The sequence below is a fragment of the Lygodium microphyllum genome, chromosome 12 (assembly GCF_053477565.2).
Source record: "Lygodium microphyllum isolate KBCC chromosome 12, Lygodium_microphyllum_v1.1.10, whole genome shotgun sequence".
NCBI classification, from domain to species: domain Eukaryota; kingdom Viridiplantae; phylum Streptophyta; class Polypodiopsida; order Schizaeales; family Lygodiaceae; genus Lygodium; species Lygodium microphyllum.
The window spans coordinates 82451019-82464098 of NC_141146.1; the positions used below are offsets into that span (position 1 = coordinate 82451019).

The 13080-nt window shown below is 43.1% G+C and overlaps 1 long non-coding RNA gene across 1 annotated transcript; it reads right to left on the reverse strand.

Annotated features, from left to right (window-relative positions):
* Positions 1 to 385: 385 nt before the first annotated feature.
* LOC148027984 (uncharacterized) lies at positions 386 to 1265 on the reverse strand. The gene is made up of 2 exons (XR_015692560.1): positions 941 to 1265; positions 386 to 756 (listed from the first exon to the last, which is right to left on the reverse strand). It is a non-coding gene; the product is annotated as an uncharacterized LOC148027984 (long non-coding RNA).
* Between the last annotated feature and the right edge of the window lie 11815 nt (positions 1266 to 13080).

The following is a 13080-nucleotide window of genomic DNA, read 5'->3' on the forward strand; positions in this document are numbered from 1 at the left end:
ACATGTAATGTGTGTTGGCAGCAATGAGTGATCTCCATGAAGGGCAGGCCGATTAGTTGATAGGCCCATGTGAGTCAACATTTATTCCTGTGCGGTCCTTAATTGAAATGCAAGTGGAACCATAAATTCTTAACAGTTTATTTGTGGCTACTTGATTTTGCTAGTCATGTTTATACCTGTAGTTTACTAAAACGAATGATGTCTCAATTCGGATGTCTCAATTCGGATCGCTGCGTAGTGGCATGACGGATCTCGATTATCTAGGTGTACTTACTACTCTCACAGCTTCGATGGATGTTCGGTCGAAAGGACTTGGCTCAGGTTGATCTCTACATTGAGGGTCACATCGACATCGTGCATCATGTGATCATGAAATAGAACGAAATGGGAAGAATTAAATAGCCAGCAATTTTTAGCCATCTTGAGCGACACTCACCATGCTTACAAAGAGAGCAAAAGAGAACCCAATGGAAAACGATGGCAATCGCAAAATGCTCTTCTCATGATCAACATGAATTCTAGCTCGAAGTAGCCAAAATATCGAGATAAAAGTGTTGAAAGACACATAGTCGGCTAATAACTTGTGTCATTTGGGCATCGCGTCACGAGCGCGCCCGTAATAGCTTGCTCTCTCCAACTTCTAGTCGTACCAACCAAAGACTACGGTGGGTGCGGAGTTGGTCCCATCGTAATAGAAAAAGGTGAGCGTGAAGGCATCAAATCCAACCTCCCAATAGAAATCGATGATAGGATTGGCTGCAACGGTTAGGCGATGTAAGCGTTAGAAAGACTAATAGATTCATGAGTGCAAAGAAAGACAATGCATTACTTGGGAGCAACACAACATTAAAACACTGCATGTGTAATCGAGCGTGGAAATAATAAGGCACCATCTCACTGGACGATGAGCAAATTATGGAATATTGAAAATTGAGATCACCTGGGTCGGTGGCAGGGTCAGTTCCATCCGTAAGGTCGAAGTCTTGGGTTGGGCTCTGTGGGTCGTTGTAGTCTCGTTGAATTGTAGCTCTCCGGTCATGGCTCTGATAAATCTCCTGTGGGGTGTTTCCCAACACTTGGGATATGGAGTCTCCGTCAGTCCCCATGACTTTGTGGGCCGTCCCGGCTCCCCTGTCGAGAATGGACACATCACACTCGTAACTTGTAAGTCACCATGGTATTGACATCGCCAGCAGGCCGCACAATAACGTGCTGGTGCTTAGAACGAAACGTTTGATGGTCCTCATGTTTCCAAACCCTTACAGTTAGTTTCTCACACCCCAATGGGCTCACCATGTGCATATATACGTGTGTTGCTCCTAGCTGCAGAAACTGCTGGCCGGCAAGGTCCCCATGACGTATAGTTTCGCCTTAAACATTTTTGCCCTGACAACATCCCATGATAATTTAACCTTAAGTGTATTCTGGCCGGCAAGGTCCCCATGACGTATAGTTTCGCCTTAAACATTTATGCCCTGACAACATCCCATGATAATTTCCTTAAGTGTATTCCGGCTGGCAACATCCCATGAGGATTTCGCCGGCCCCTCTATAAAAAATCTACACAACAGCTAATGCAGTGGTCTAATGCTAACCGCGCTTCACATGCATACACAAGGTGTCGACTCTTAGCTTGCAACCGCCCATCATGCCCCGTCCATGTTTCATTTGTCCGTTGGTCTACCGCGAACGAAACCGTAGTGCCTGCGGACATGAGGATTAATGTGCTGTGCTTTGTCATTCTTGCCACGCTTTTGTGGGGTGTGGGGCAGGGGCGACGGCAATGAGCTAACCCACACAACTTGTCGGTACGTATGTCCGCAAGTTCGATGCAAAAGCATTAGCAGCTAGTGAGTATGGCTGCGCGCGGCGTCAGTAATTTCAAACTAAAAGATTTAAAAAAAGTAATCTTACCAGCTATCTACGTATGCACGAGTGGGAATCAAGTTAATTGCATTGAATGCCTAATTGCATGTATCCGAAGGCTACCCAATCCCTTGGCGTTCGACCATCCAGACCCATTGAAGATCTCACAAATCCTCAAATGCACGCCTCGTTATATCGATTGAGTATTAACCCTTATTACCGGACTGAAACCCTAAACACGAAACCCGCCCCTCCAGAGCTAAACGGTGTATCGGTGTATGTGTACATTAGGTTCGATGCCCAAGTATGCTCATCTCTTTTGCATGTTCGAGCTACGCGAGTTATTCTACTCCAAACTAATGCTATTGAGGCTGTGCAAATGTTGTAAAACCAAGCAATCTCAGCATAGGAATAAGAAAGACCCTTTATCAGTTATGTCCATCGTAGTGTGTACCCCACAATGCTATGCGAAGGATGCTATGTTGGAACTCTTTGTTTGGGAGAATAGGAAAGAGGACTTTGGGAATCAAAACTCAATTTTCAGAAAGTATGCATAGTCAACCCAAGGCAAGGCATTCTAGCTCATCAATAGTAGGTCTCCAATAGACTTCGAATAGCGCATGCGCAGCTCGCAATGGGCAATGGAGAGCCCTGCTCACAACATGCACATAGAAGCAGCATGCAAGGTAGCTAGAACCACACCAATGTGCATCCATGGATGAGCTCTCAGCTTTGTTATTAGTGTGAGAGCAACAACACTCGAAATGATTAAGAACAACACCACAAACCCTCCAAGAATGTGTCAAGCGCAACACCACAAAGGCTTGGAGAGTAGTCAAGTCAATTGTAAGAGCCAATTGGATGAGGCCAAGCAGTAACTGGGTGCGAGAATGAGACCTCTCGCAATAACCCTAGATCCCTTACTGATCTTCCATTTCCCATCACCAAAGGTGCTATGAAAACCATCATCATCTAGCTATCATCATCTAGCTAACCAATACTAATCAAGCTCTTCTTGAGCTAAGGTACATGCCTGACATGCTAAACAGTGAAGATAGATCCATTCTAAAAATGCAGCTGCACACTGTCAATACCTGCAATGTCACATGCAGATTTCAATCCTCCAAAACAAGCATAAGATCTTCCCAAGACTGTTTCCACATACATGGCATCAAAGTCAAGCATCAATACATCATTCTGAACCCCTGAGATCAATCCTGGAAGCAATGCATGAGACATGTACTGTCAAAATAGCATTCAGCCCTATATGTTCTAGCCAACAAGTCCCTGTCAAAACTGAGTGAAATCTTAGTCAAAATCAGCCCAAATGCACTTTAATACATAGGCATATCATTCCTCAGTGTCTTGACATCACTTGAGCATGTATATGCATCAACATGCATGTCCAAGGACCAATGTCATTAAAGGATAGAGAGTTGCCTATAGATTGTAGGCCATGGATTGTGTATTCTAGCCACAAGAAAGTCTGCAAATTGAGCAAAATGATTGCCAAGATTAGCTCCAAATGACCTGAAAACAATGCCACATGATCCCTAAGACATCCAACATCCACTGACATCCAATAGCCATCCAATGAGCATGATCTATATGCACAAGACACACAAAGATATATGCTTCCCTATTTCCAGCTCATAAAGTGTGTAAACCACAGTCCCAAATGTGAAGGTAGGTACTCCAAGCCAATGTCTGAACCAACATGTCAATGCCAGGACAATACCGAGCATCCAAGAGCTCAAGTGTGCACTCCTTAATTGTCTATGATGAGGGATAGGTTGAAAAGTGAAACTAGAAAAACCCTTAGGGTGGCATAGGGTAGAAACATTTTAGGCTTTGATCCATGATAGGCTAGAAGTTAAAACCATATCTTTAACTTGATATTCATGATAGTCAACTTTATGGATCAAGATTGGAATTTATAGAAGCTAGAAAGAATCTATTGGATCAAGGGGCGCAAGACAAGAGAAAGAAAAAATTGCACCACATGGAAATTAAGGAATCATTCATTATGTCATTGTAGACGTACTTTTGTGCATAGAAACTGAGCTTCTTGTATCCCAAATTCTCCCATTATATGTCCATGGCATAGATAATAAAGCACAAAATTGGGCTTGGTGCATGTGCAGGTCCTTCAAGATTAAGCTTTAATGTGCAGTAGATAGCAAGATTAGTGGATGGGACACATCATTCCCTATCTGGAGCATCCGTTGTCAAGATTGTGGGAGAGAAGGAAGGAGTCTCACTTGTAGCTTTCTTGCTTGCACAATGGGGGAATGCACACACAGGTGGAGGCTCAAAACAATTTTCCTCTTCTTAGTTGTGTAAGCGGAAAAGAACTCTACTACATAGAAATAGAAGAACCCGATATATGGGTCTCAAATCGAACTCAACTAACTAAGGTGGCATACTAACTGAGCCACAATCTAGAGTAGATAAGGATAGTTGTCATCTAGCTATTATTCATGGGCGGTGTACCAACCGCATCTACAGCTAACAAGTCGGTGACATAAATGCACAACAGTCACCCTGGCATATCACGAGTGGAGCTCGATATCTCAACATCCGTATCTTGAGAAATGTTACCACCAAGGTTGAGTGATCTAGTGGAGCAAAGGGTATCAAGTTACTGAGTGGCAAGACAGATCCTGCTCTCTGATACCACTTTGTTGAATGCAGAGATCGAATGAGTGAAGCTGTAGATGCAAGTAAGAGAGAGAGAGACAATGATAGTAGTTTTGTGGTCCTCAAGAGTATCCAATAAATTTTTTAGATAGGTATATAAGTCATGTACAAGCCCATCCCTTAGGGTAGGCACGGGCACTGCATTGAGCACTGTCCTTTATCCTTGCCCTTTATCCCAACAGTTTTGGCCTCTATCTTTCTTCTTATGTTATTGAGTGAGCTTCCTCTTGTGTAGACAGTGTGTGGTTGGTACAACAGCTCAAGCAAGTCCCCCCACCACTCAATTCTGGACATGGTGGACACTAGGAGCAGTAGGTTGAGGCGAGTTGAAAGTAGTAAACTGCGGTTTCTATTGGTAGACGTGTTGAGCCTCTACAAGCTTAGTGGTTTTGGGCTCTATAGGCTTCGTAGCCTGAGTCTCCTATGGTTTTGGTTCCTTAATTGTGGCGTGACCTTGTGTAGGTAAGTTTGAGAGTGGCACTTGAGCGGTGCCCTTAGCCATCGTGGCTTTCAGTACCCATATCCAAGTATTGCCCTCATATTATCCTTGTTCTTGTAATAGGGTTTTAGAGACCCATCATGGCTTACTGTTCGTCTTTGCCTATAATGTTGTCCTTGCCACCTACGCCTTTAGTATGAGTTTCTAGCAGTGCAAGGTTGTGTCTGCATATCTCTATCTGGTAGTCCTTGATGCTTAGGTATCCATTTGAATTTGGGTTCATTTTCCTTGAATGCACTCTCGACGGGTTATTTGGCATTGAGGCTTATAGAGTCTTGACGCCACATCACGACTCCCCTCCTTAGACCGGGTTATTGGTCCCTCTATCGGTGGCTTATGAGGCTCTAATGGAGCCGTGTTGCCCTTGCTGAAAGCTATCACGATGCATACGTTGAAGAGGGCAATGTGAATGTGTTGTGACTCATAATTGATGTTGCAATGTGTATACTTCTCAAATGTGAATCCTAATAGAGATTCCTTACCTACATCCTTTGTGTTTGGTGACACATAAAAGACCATGGGTATGCTCTCAAACTCAATAGAGACTGCAACTTTGCACTTTTCCAAAAGTGCGTACGATTGACCCCCAAATGAGCTAAGTTTAGCGTTCATGGGTTGTAGATGTGGTCGATCAGCAAGAGTCCAATGATTGCAAGTCAATATATTAAAGTCGACCTCCTCATCGAACAACACATTGAAAGTATGTGATTGTTGGGTGGTGATTGTTATGCATAGGTAAGCGATAATTGTGGCAACTCATACATTCACAAGGGACTCTAGCATTGGAAGCTTGTGTAGTGGATCTATGGGAGGATAGTACTTCTTTATGCAGCTACCATTGAAGAAGCCTATGCCCCCTCTGTCTAGGGTTTCGAGCTCTACATTGTTGGTTTGGCTGATCGTGCCGATCCTAAAAGGCCCTAATCCCGTAAACTTCATCTTTTGTTTATGGCATTTCACTTAGTACAACAATACTAGGTCACCCTAGCTGAAGTACCGCTGCTTGACATGCTTATCAAACTAGCTCCTCTTGCATCGTGTATTTTTGCACCAGATTAGTGCATGGGTAGCTAGAAGTGGAGTCTTTAATGGGTTTTCTAGCTCAACTAGGCATTCTGTCCATGCCTCCTTCCCATTCTATATCTCTTGGATGGCTACCCTCAAGTTAGGGACAAAGAATTTCACTGGTAGAATGGCTTCAGTGCCGTAGGTCAACTTAAATGAGTTCTGCCCCATAGCTATTTTATAGGTTGTTCAATAGTCCCATAAGGCTACCATTAGCTTATTGTCCTAGTCACTGCACGAAGCAGAGACTACCTTGATTAGGACATTCACTAAGATCTTATTTGTGGATTCGGCTGGTCCTTTGCTTGAGGATAGTAGGGTGAAGATTTTCTATGGATGATCAAAAAGGTAGACAGGAGGTGGGCAATCACTTCATTGATGAAGTGTGTGCCTTAGTCAGTAACTAGTTCAATGGGGCAGCCAAATTGTGAGATCACCTACTTCCAAAAGAACTTGGCCGTTGTCGAAGGGTTTGTGAAAGCAATGTCGCAACCACAGAAGTCCTTGATAAATTCCAGAATAGAAGATCAAATAGGTGAATAAGAAAAAAAAAAACGAGAAAAATGATGTCAAATAGTATTCATATTTCTGTCATGAAGTTTGCAAAATATAGGATGACTTCAACTGATTTTAGGCCTCTTAATTTAATTCTGCAGCATTTGTAGATCCTTGACCTCAAGTCATAAAGAAGAAGATAAGCTTCCTTATGATGCTAGAGGAGCATAAGAAATGAGCCTTCAAATATTTGTTGAGAAAGGCTTAATCAAGATGGAGTTTAATGACCTCAAGATGCAGCTCATAAGGGACACAATAGGAAGAAAGGCAATACTTGTGGCCATGAAGATCTGAATAAGTAAGTGAAGTTCTGCTTGAGCTTTTGCAGAAAAGCCAAGTGTGGGTACTCAAATAAAGACTGTAGCTTAATGACAAAATTGTCGATGCCTCAATGAGCAATGTAAGCCATAGAGGGCAATTACTTCACGACCACTAAACATGGCTGAGGTCCTCATCCTTGGATATGTTGCGCATGACAACATCAGCCTCCTTTCATTGTTTCCCTTCAACCAGAAGGACTTCTGGTCAGAGCAATGTTACATTCAAGGTGATGCACTGTGGAATTAGTCACTCTGACAACCTTCACCAAATCTGCAATGAGTGGAAGGCACCACTTATCCTATCATTTCAGGGCGTGAAGTTATTGGGATTGTTACTAAGGTCAATTTAGACGTCACACGGTTCAAGATCAGAGATCATGTCGGTGTTGGGTGCATGGTGCGCTCGTGCGGCAATTGTGATGCTTGTAACAAGAAGCTTGAGCAGTTTTGCCCCAAAATTGTGTGGACGAACAATAGAGTCGACGTTGATGGCGAAAACACTTATGGAGGCTACTCCGATCTCATGGTGGTGGATGAGAAAATTTGCTCTACGTTTGCTGGAAAGCCTCTCTATGGATGCTGCGCCCATAGAGCCCATGGTATACTTTAGTATGATAGCAAGGGGCGAGAAGTTAACATCTTCATCGTCTTCGACTTCTCCTCTGTCGTCACAGCTTCCTCTTCATCGCTTGTAGCGGCCACTTCGTCACCTTCGACGTTGTCTTCTTCTTCATTCTGCATCTTCATCACCTCCTTCGTTCTGCATCGTCTTCTGTCACTTTTATCGTCTCCTTCGTCGACGATCTCAGTCCGTCTCATCACCTTACACGGCTCCCATGACTTGTGGCATGACATAAAAAGGGGAAGCGTTGTCTGCCTGGTCCAATGCGAGCGTAGATTCTCGTGTACAAGGGAGTAAATTCCCAATAATAGGGGTCTGTCTGCCTCATATTACGCACAGCAAAGCGCCCAGCATCGTCGTTCTTCCTTCTTTTTTTTGGTGTGTTTAGAGCTATCAAAGAGTATTGTTCTGCTCATCACAGCGACTTCCTCTGCTTCCTCTTCGGTTTCTGCTCTATCGTCGCAGTAACTTTGTCTGCTTCATCTTCAACTTCTGCGTCCTCTTTCCCTTCAGCTTTGTTTGTAGGTCACCTTCATTATGACTCGTTCGTCTTCTGCTCTGTTCCTTCGGCTTCACCTCCTTCTTTAGCTTTTCAAAAATCCCCTCTTTTTCCTCTTCTTTTCGTGTTTTCTTTTCCCCTTTTGTTTCCTCTCAAATTAGCTTCCCTCTAGAATCAGAAAAGCCGCGAGCTGTAATGCCAAAGAACTTCAATCGAAAGTGTTCCTGCTTGGAAGAAAAGCACAATTTCAGCATCACATGTGTATGTAAGCATATTGAATGCATGTCAAAGGTTCAAACTTTTCTGTTCTGTAAAATCCACTCAGCTGAGTACATGAACAATAGTGCTAATGAATTTTGGCAAGCAGTGGTTCTATGATCAAGGATAACACATGAGCCTCATGTTCATCTGAAAATTCACTGGTCTTCTTAAACTCCCTTGTTGATACCATTTGCATCTCCAGCATAAGCAAACAACTTGTGAAGCTCGGAAAAACCATACTCATTGCAGATCTAGAACTCGTTCTCCTTCTAATTTGTTTATACCAAATATCAGATTCAATCCCAAACAGCGCTTGTCTCTTCTGTAAAATTGAACATGAACCAACTGAAAGAAAAATGTTCAAGCAAAGCAAAGCACAACGTCTACGCCAAAGTATGTACAAAGTAACAAATCTCATGTACAACTTTTGGGTGGTTTTCACACCTCAAATGCGCAGCAATACGACATCCACCCCCTCTAATCCTGCGCATCCTCCGGATGGGCCAACTACCCATGATCATTATCATCAAGATCCACAAACAAATCAATCTCTTCGTTATGCATTACCGGTAGATCAACAAGATTTCCAGCCATATCATCTGTCTCTTCCACTGGAGTTTCTTGTCGTTGCTCTTCTCTCGAAAATTCTTCCAATGCATAATCCTCATCATCTCTTTTCTTGAAAATCTTGATTCTTTTTCCAGCAATTGGCACTCTAAGCACTGTCCCATCCAATTCTGTCAACTCATATGTTGCATTATCAAAGACATGTCTGACTATGTACGGCCCAAACCATCTTTTCATCATCTTCCAAAAAATCTGCAATAACTTCCTCATTTTCCGCATGGTTCTAGTGTGGCTCTCATCCCAAAATAGTTTTTGCCCCTTTCGAAACAGCTCATATAAACAATCTGCTATGTGTGCAAAATGGGGTGTCCAAATCATGTAAAACACACAAGCTCCAATGAATCTCTGTATCTCTGAAGTGGTAGAACAATACTCCATAATCTTGCCTATAAAATCCACCTTCTTATCCACAGTCTTGTATTTCGTGTCAACCCTGGCTTCATTATGCTCTTCTGCATTACATAAACCTTGCTGTAAATCAGCAATTCTGCACTCCAATGGCTGAATATTCTCAGCCCTCTGCTCTATGGACTGCATAGAAACAGCCCCAAACTCTGAATGCTGAAATATTTCAGCAGTAAACTCTGTTGGCTGAAAATTTTCAGCCCTCTGTCTCTCTGAAAGCTGATCATAACCAGCTGGAAACTCTGTTTGCTGAATTTCTTCAGCACTCAATACTCTTTGCTGAGTTACCTCAGCCTCTGACTCAATCTGTGACATAAAATCTGCAATTTCATGAAACATGTCCAGGGATTGCACTAATACATTACCATGACAATTCAGCATATCAGTTTTCAGCATATCTCCCATCTCTGTCATCGTATCTGCACAAATCACACTGTCATACATACCATCTATGTGCTCATCATCCTCCAAAATTCCTGCATTTTTCAAATTTTTCTCCTTCCTGCATATATACTGCCTGGCAGCTCTAGGCAACCTAGAAGTCTTCTGATAGCTCATTGAACTGTTTGCTGAAATCCCAACATAACCGGAGGAGAAAACACTACTGCCAGGAGGCGAGAACTCCAATCTCCTCTCCTCTGTACCACCGTCGTCTCGCGAAACGGTGGTACCTAATGAAAACCCGAATCCCTCACTGTGGGCAAGGGTGCATCTCTGAGAGTATCTCTGTTTCTAACATGATTCACACATACAGTCATAAACTGAACTGCTCTCATACCATCCTTACTGCGAATCCGTGCATAAGCAGATCCATCATCCATGACCTTTGTCTCCATGCGCATCTCTGTAATGAATGGCTGTCCAAGAATTATGGGATACGAGCATGAATCCTGCACAAAGAAATGAAAATCCTCCTCTACATCACCAATAGAAACCCTGACACTAGGGCAAGCAGCATATAAATCACCTGCAGTGTTATTGGCAGCTCTCATACGCCATCCATGCTCTACATCCATAGGCCATCTGTTACTCTCATAAACTCCACGAACAATGAGATTAATCTCTGAACCATGATCAACCAATGCAACATAAGGCACCTGTTTTTCTCCAACCTTTACCATAGTCTCTGTAGTTGCCCTAGCCCAATGGCTCCGCGAAAAGTGACTACGCGGTATCAAAACAGGCTCATCAATTTCAGCATAATGCATAGGCTGAACCCTCTTCTCTACCTGCGGCAAAACAGAAGCATTATCAACCATAACCTCATCATCATCCTCATCCAACTCTCCAATCAAAACTCCCTGTGCATCAGTGGTTGACAATGCATGTCTTTTCCTCTTCAGGACCTCCTGAAACTGATCCTGAAACTCTCTTTTTGAGATGCCCAAAATCTCGGAAATAGTGAAAGTCACCTCACTGCCAAGTATCTTATCATTAAAGATTTTCTTCATGTCTGTAGATGTCTCAATATCGGACATCAATCTGAATCCTGGCTGCTTTCTCTCTCTAGGCTCTTGCCTCTTTTCTCTCTTTTGAGCATCCTCCATCTGTCGATCTGGCCGTGATCGTGAAGACGGTCCTGCAGTAGGTGGAGTAACAAACTCACCCCCTCTAGTCTTCTTAGCTGCACTTGGATTTTCTTCATCCCTCTTACGCTTCTCCTCAACAAATACATCTGCACCATGAGATTTAGCCAAATAAGCATAAATAGAATACCTGTCAACAGGCGAGTCCCATCCTGTCTCTGATCTGATGCTAGAGCCTGCGCTAGTCAAAACAGTTTGCTGAATTTTCCCCTTGTTTGCAGTCTCCATAGCATAAGTCCATAGTGCGGACTGAGTCTCTGATCCCTTCTCAATCTGTACTCCATATGCAGAAGCATCACCTCTAGCCGTCACATAAGAAGTACGGGCAGCCATGTCCTCCACTAACTTCTTCATTCCACCTTTACCAAAGTTGGTAGCAAGTGGAGCTCCTGTCTCAGTCAACCAAATCTTACCATCTTGCCCCCAATATACCAAATTCTGCCTCCTTGCATCCTGGAAAGAGTCACAATCCCTGCAATGCTGATGCTCCGTACTATCACACCAAATACATCTCCGATCTCTCCTAGGTGCACTAGGAGCACTCCTAGGTGCAATAGGAGCACTAGAAGAAGTAGCAGGCGCAGTCGAAGCAAACTGCTCCTTCAACTTACCCACCAACTCCGCTTTGACTGACTCAAGTGTCAAATCTGTGATACCTTTGATTATGTCATCAATAGAAGTAGGCACCGATGGAACAGATGGGTTTGGAGCAGAAGGTGTAGGCATCGGTCGTGGAATAGGAGGAATAGGTGGAGTGGAAACAGTAGGCACTGGCATAGACCAAGAAACTGGCTGAGGAGGAGAAGAAATAATAGGGATAGAAGTAGGCATAGGAGCAGATGATGGTGTAGGTGTCATGGAACCATTCTGTAGACGAGTCTTCCATATCCTCCTCTTGGTCAATGTCGAGACTGCATCCTGAGCATCCTGCCAATCAGTTTTAAGACCCATAGGCTTCGTGCGATCTTCAAGAAGCTCACCCAATTCTTCTTGAAGAGCAGGATCTGCAGCTTGCAAGAAAAGTTCAACTTTTTCAACATCTAATGCTCTTTGTTCAATAGCATCAAGCTGACTATACCTTTCTTCAAATTCTCGAATCAACTCCGAAGCAGCAAGACCCTTGTTTGGCATGTAGACCCACTCTCGGAATGACCGTCGAGTAGCCATACCAAAGTCCTCAAGGAAATATTCTTCTTTTAGTGCCTTCTTAAAATCTTGCCAATGTGTATTTTGAATATATAAATCAGTCACCTTTGTCCTCAAAGCAGGTGTGACAAGTCGAAGGAAGTACTTACTCATAAGTCCAGCAGGAACTCCAAAGAACCCCATCTTGATCTCATATGTCTTCAAATATGCTGAAACATTTCGCCCATCAAATAGCTTCTTCTCACTCTCAACTGCTTCAATAGCCTTAGTCGCGCTGTTTGCATTCTCCTGCTCCGAATAGAGTTGCCTTTGTTGAGATAACTGTTGTTGATGCAATTGTTGTTGCTGCTGCATATACATTTGTGTTTGCTGATTTTGGAGCTGCATATACATGGACATATTCTGCAAAATCTGTTTTAGATCCTCCGTTGAAGTACTTGACGCAGCAGTCATTGATGGAGCTGAAGTAGACGCAGCTGGAGTTGTAGAGGAAGCTGAAATAGAGGCTGAAGTATCTCCCATCCTGAAATTTCTGCGACGCTTTCACGTCGGGTTCACCAAAGATGTCGAAGGGTTTGTGAAAGCAATGTCGCAACCACAGAAGTCCTTGATAAATTCCAGAATAGAAGATCAAATAGGTGAATAAGAAAAAAAAAAACGAGAAAAATGATGTCAAATAGTATTCATATTTCTATCATGAAGTTTGCAAAATATAGGATGACTTCAACTGATTTTAGGCCTCTTAATTTAATTCTGCAGCATTTGTAGATCCTTGACCTCAAGTCATAAAGAAGAAGATAAGCTTCCTTATGATGCTAGAGGAGCATAAGAAATGAGCCTTCAAATATTTGTTGAGAAAGGCTTAATCAAGATGGAGTTTAATGACCTCAAGATGCAGCTCATAAGGGACACAATAGGAAGAAAGGCAA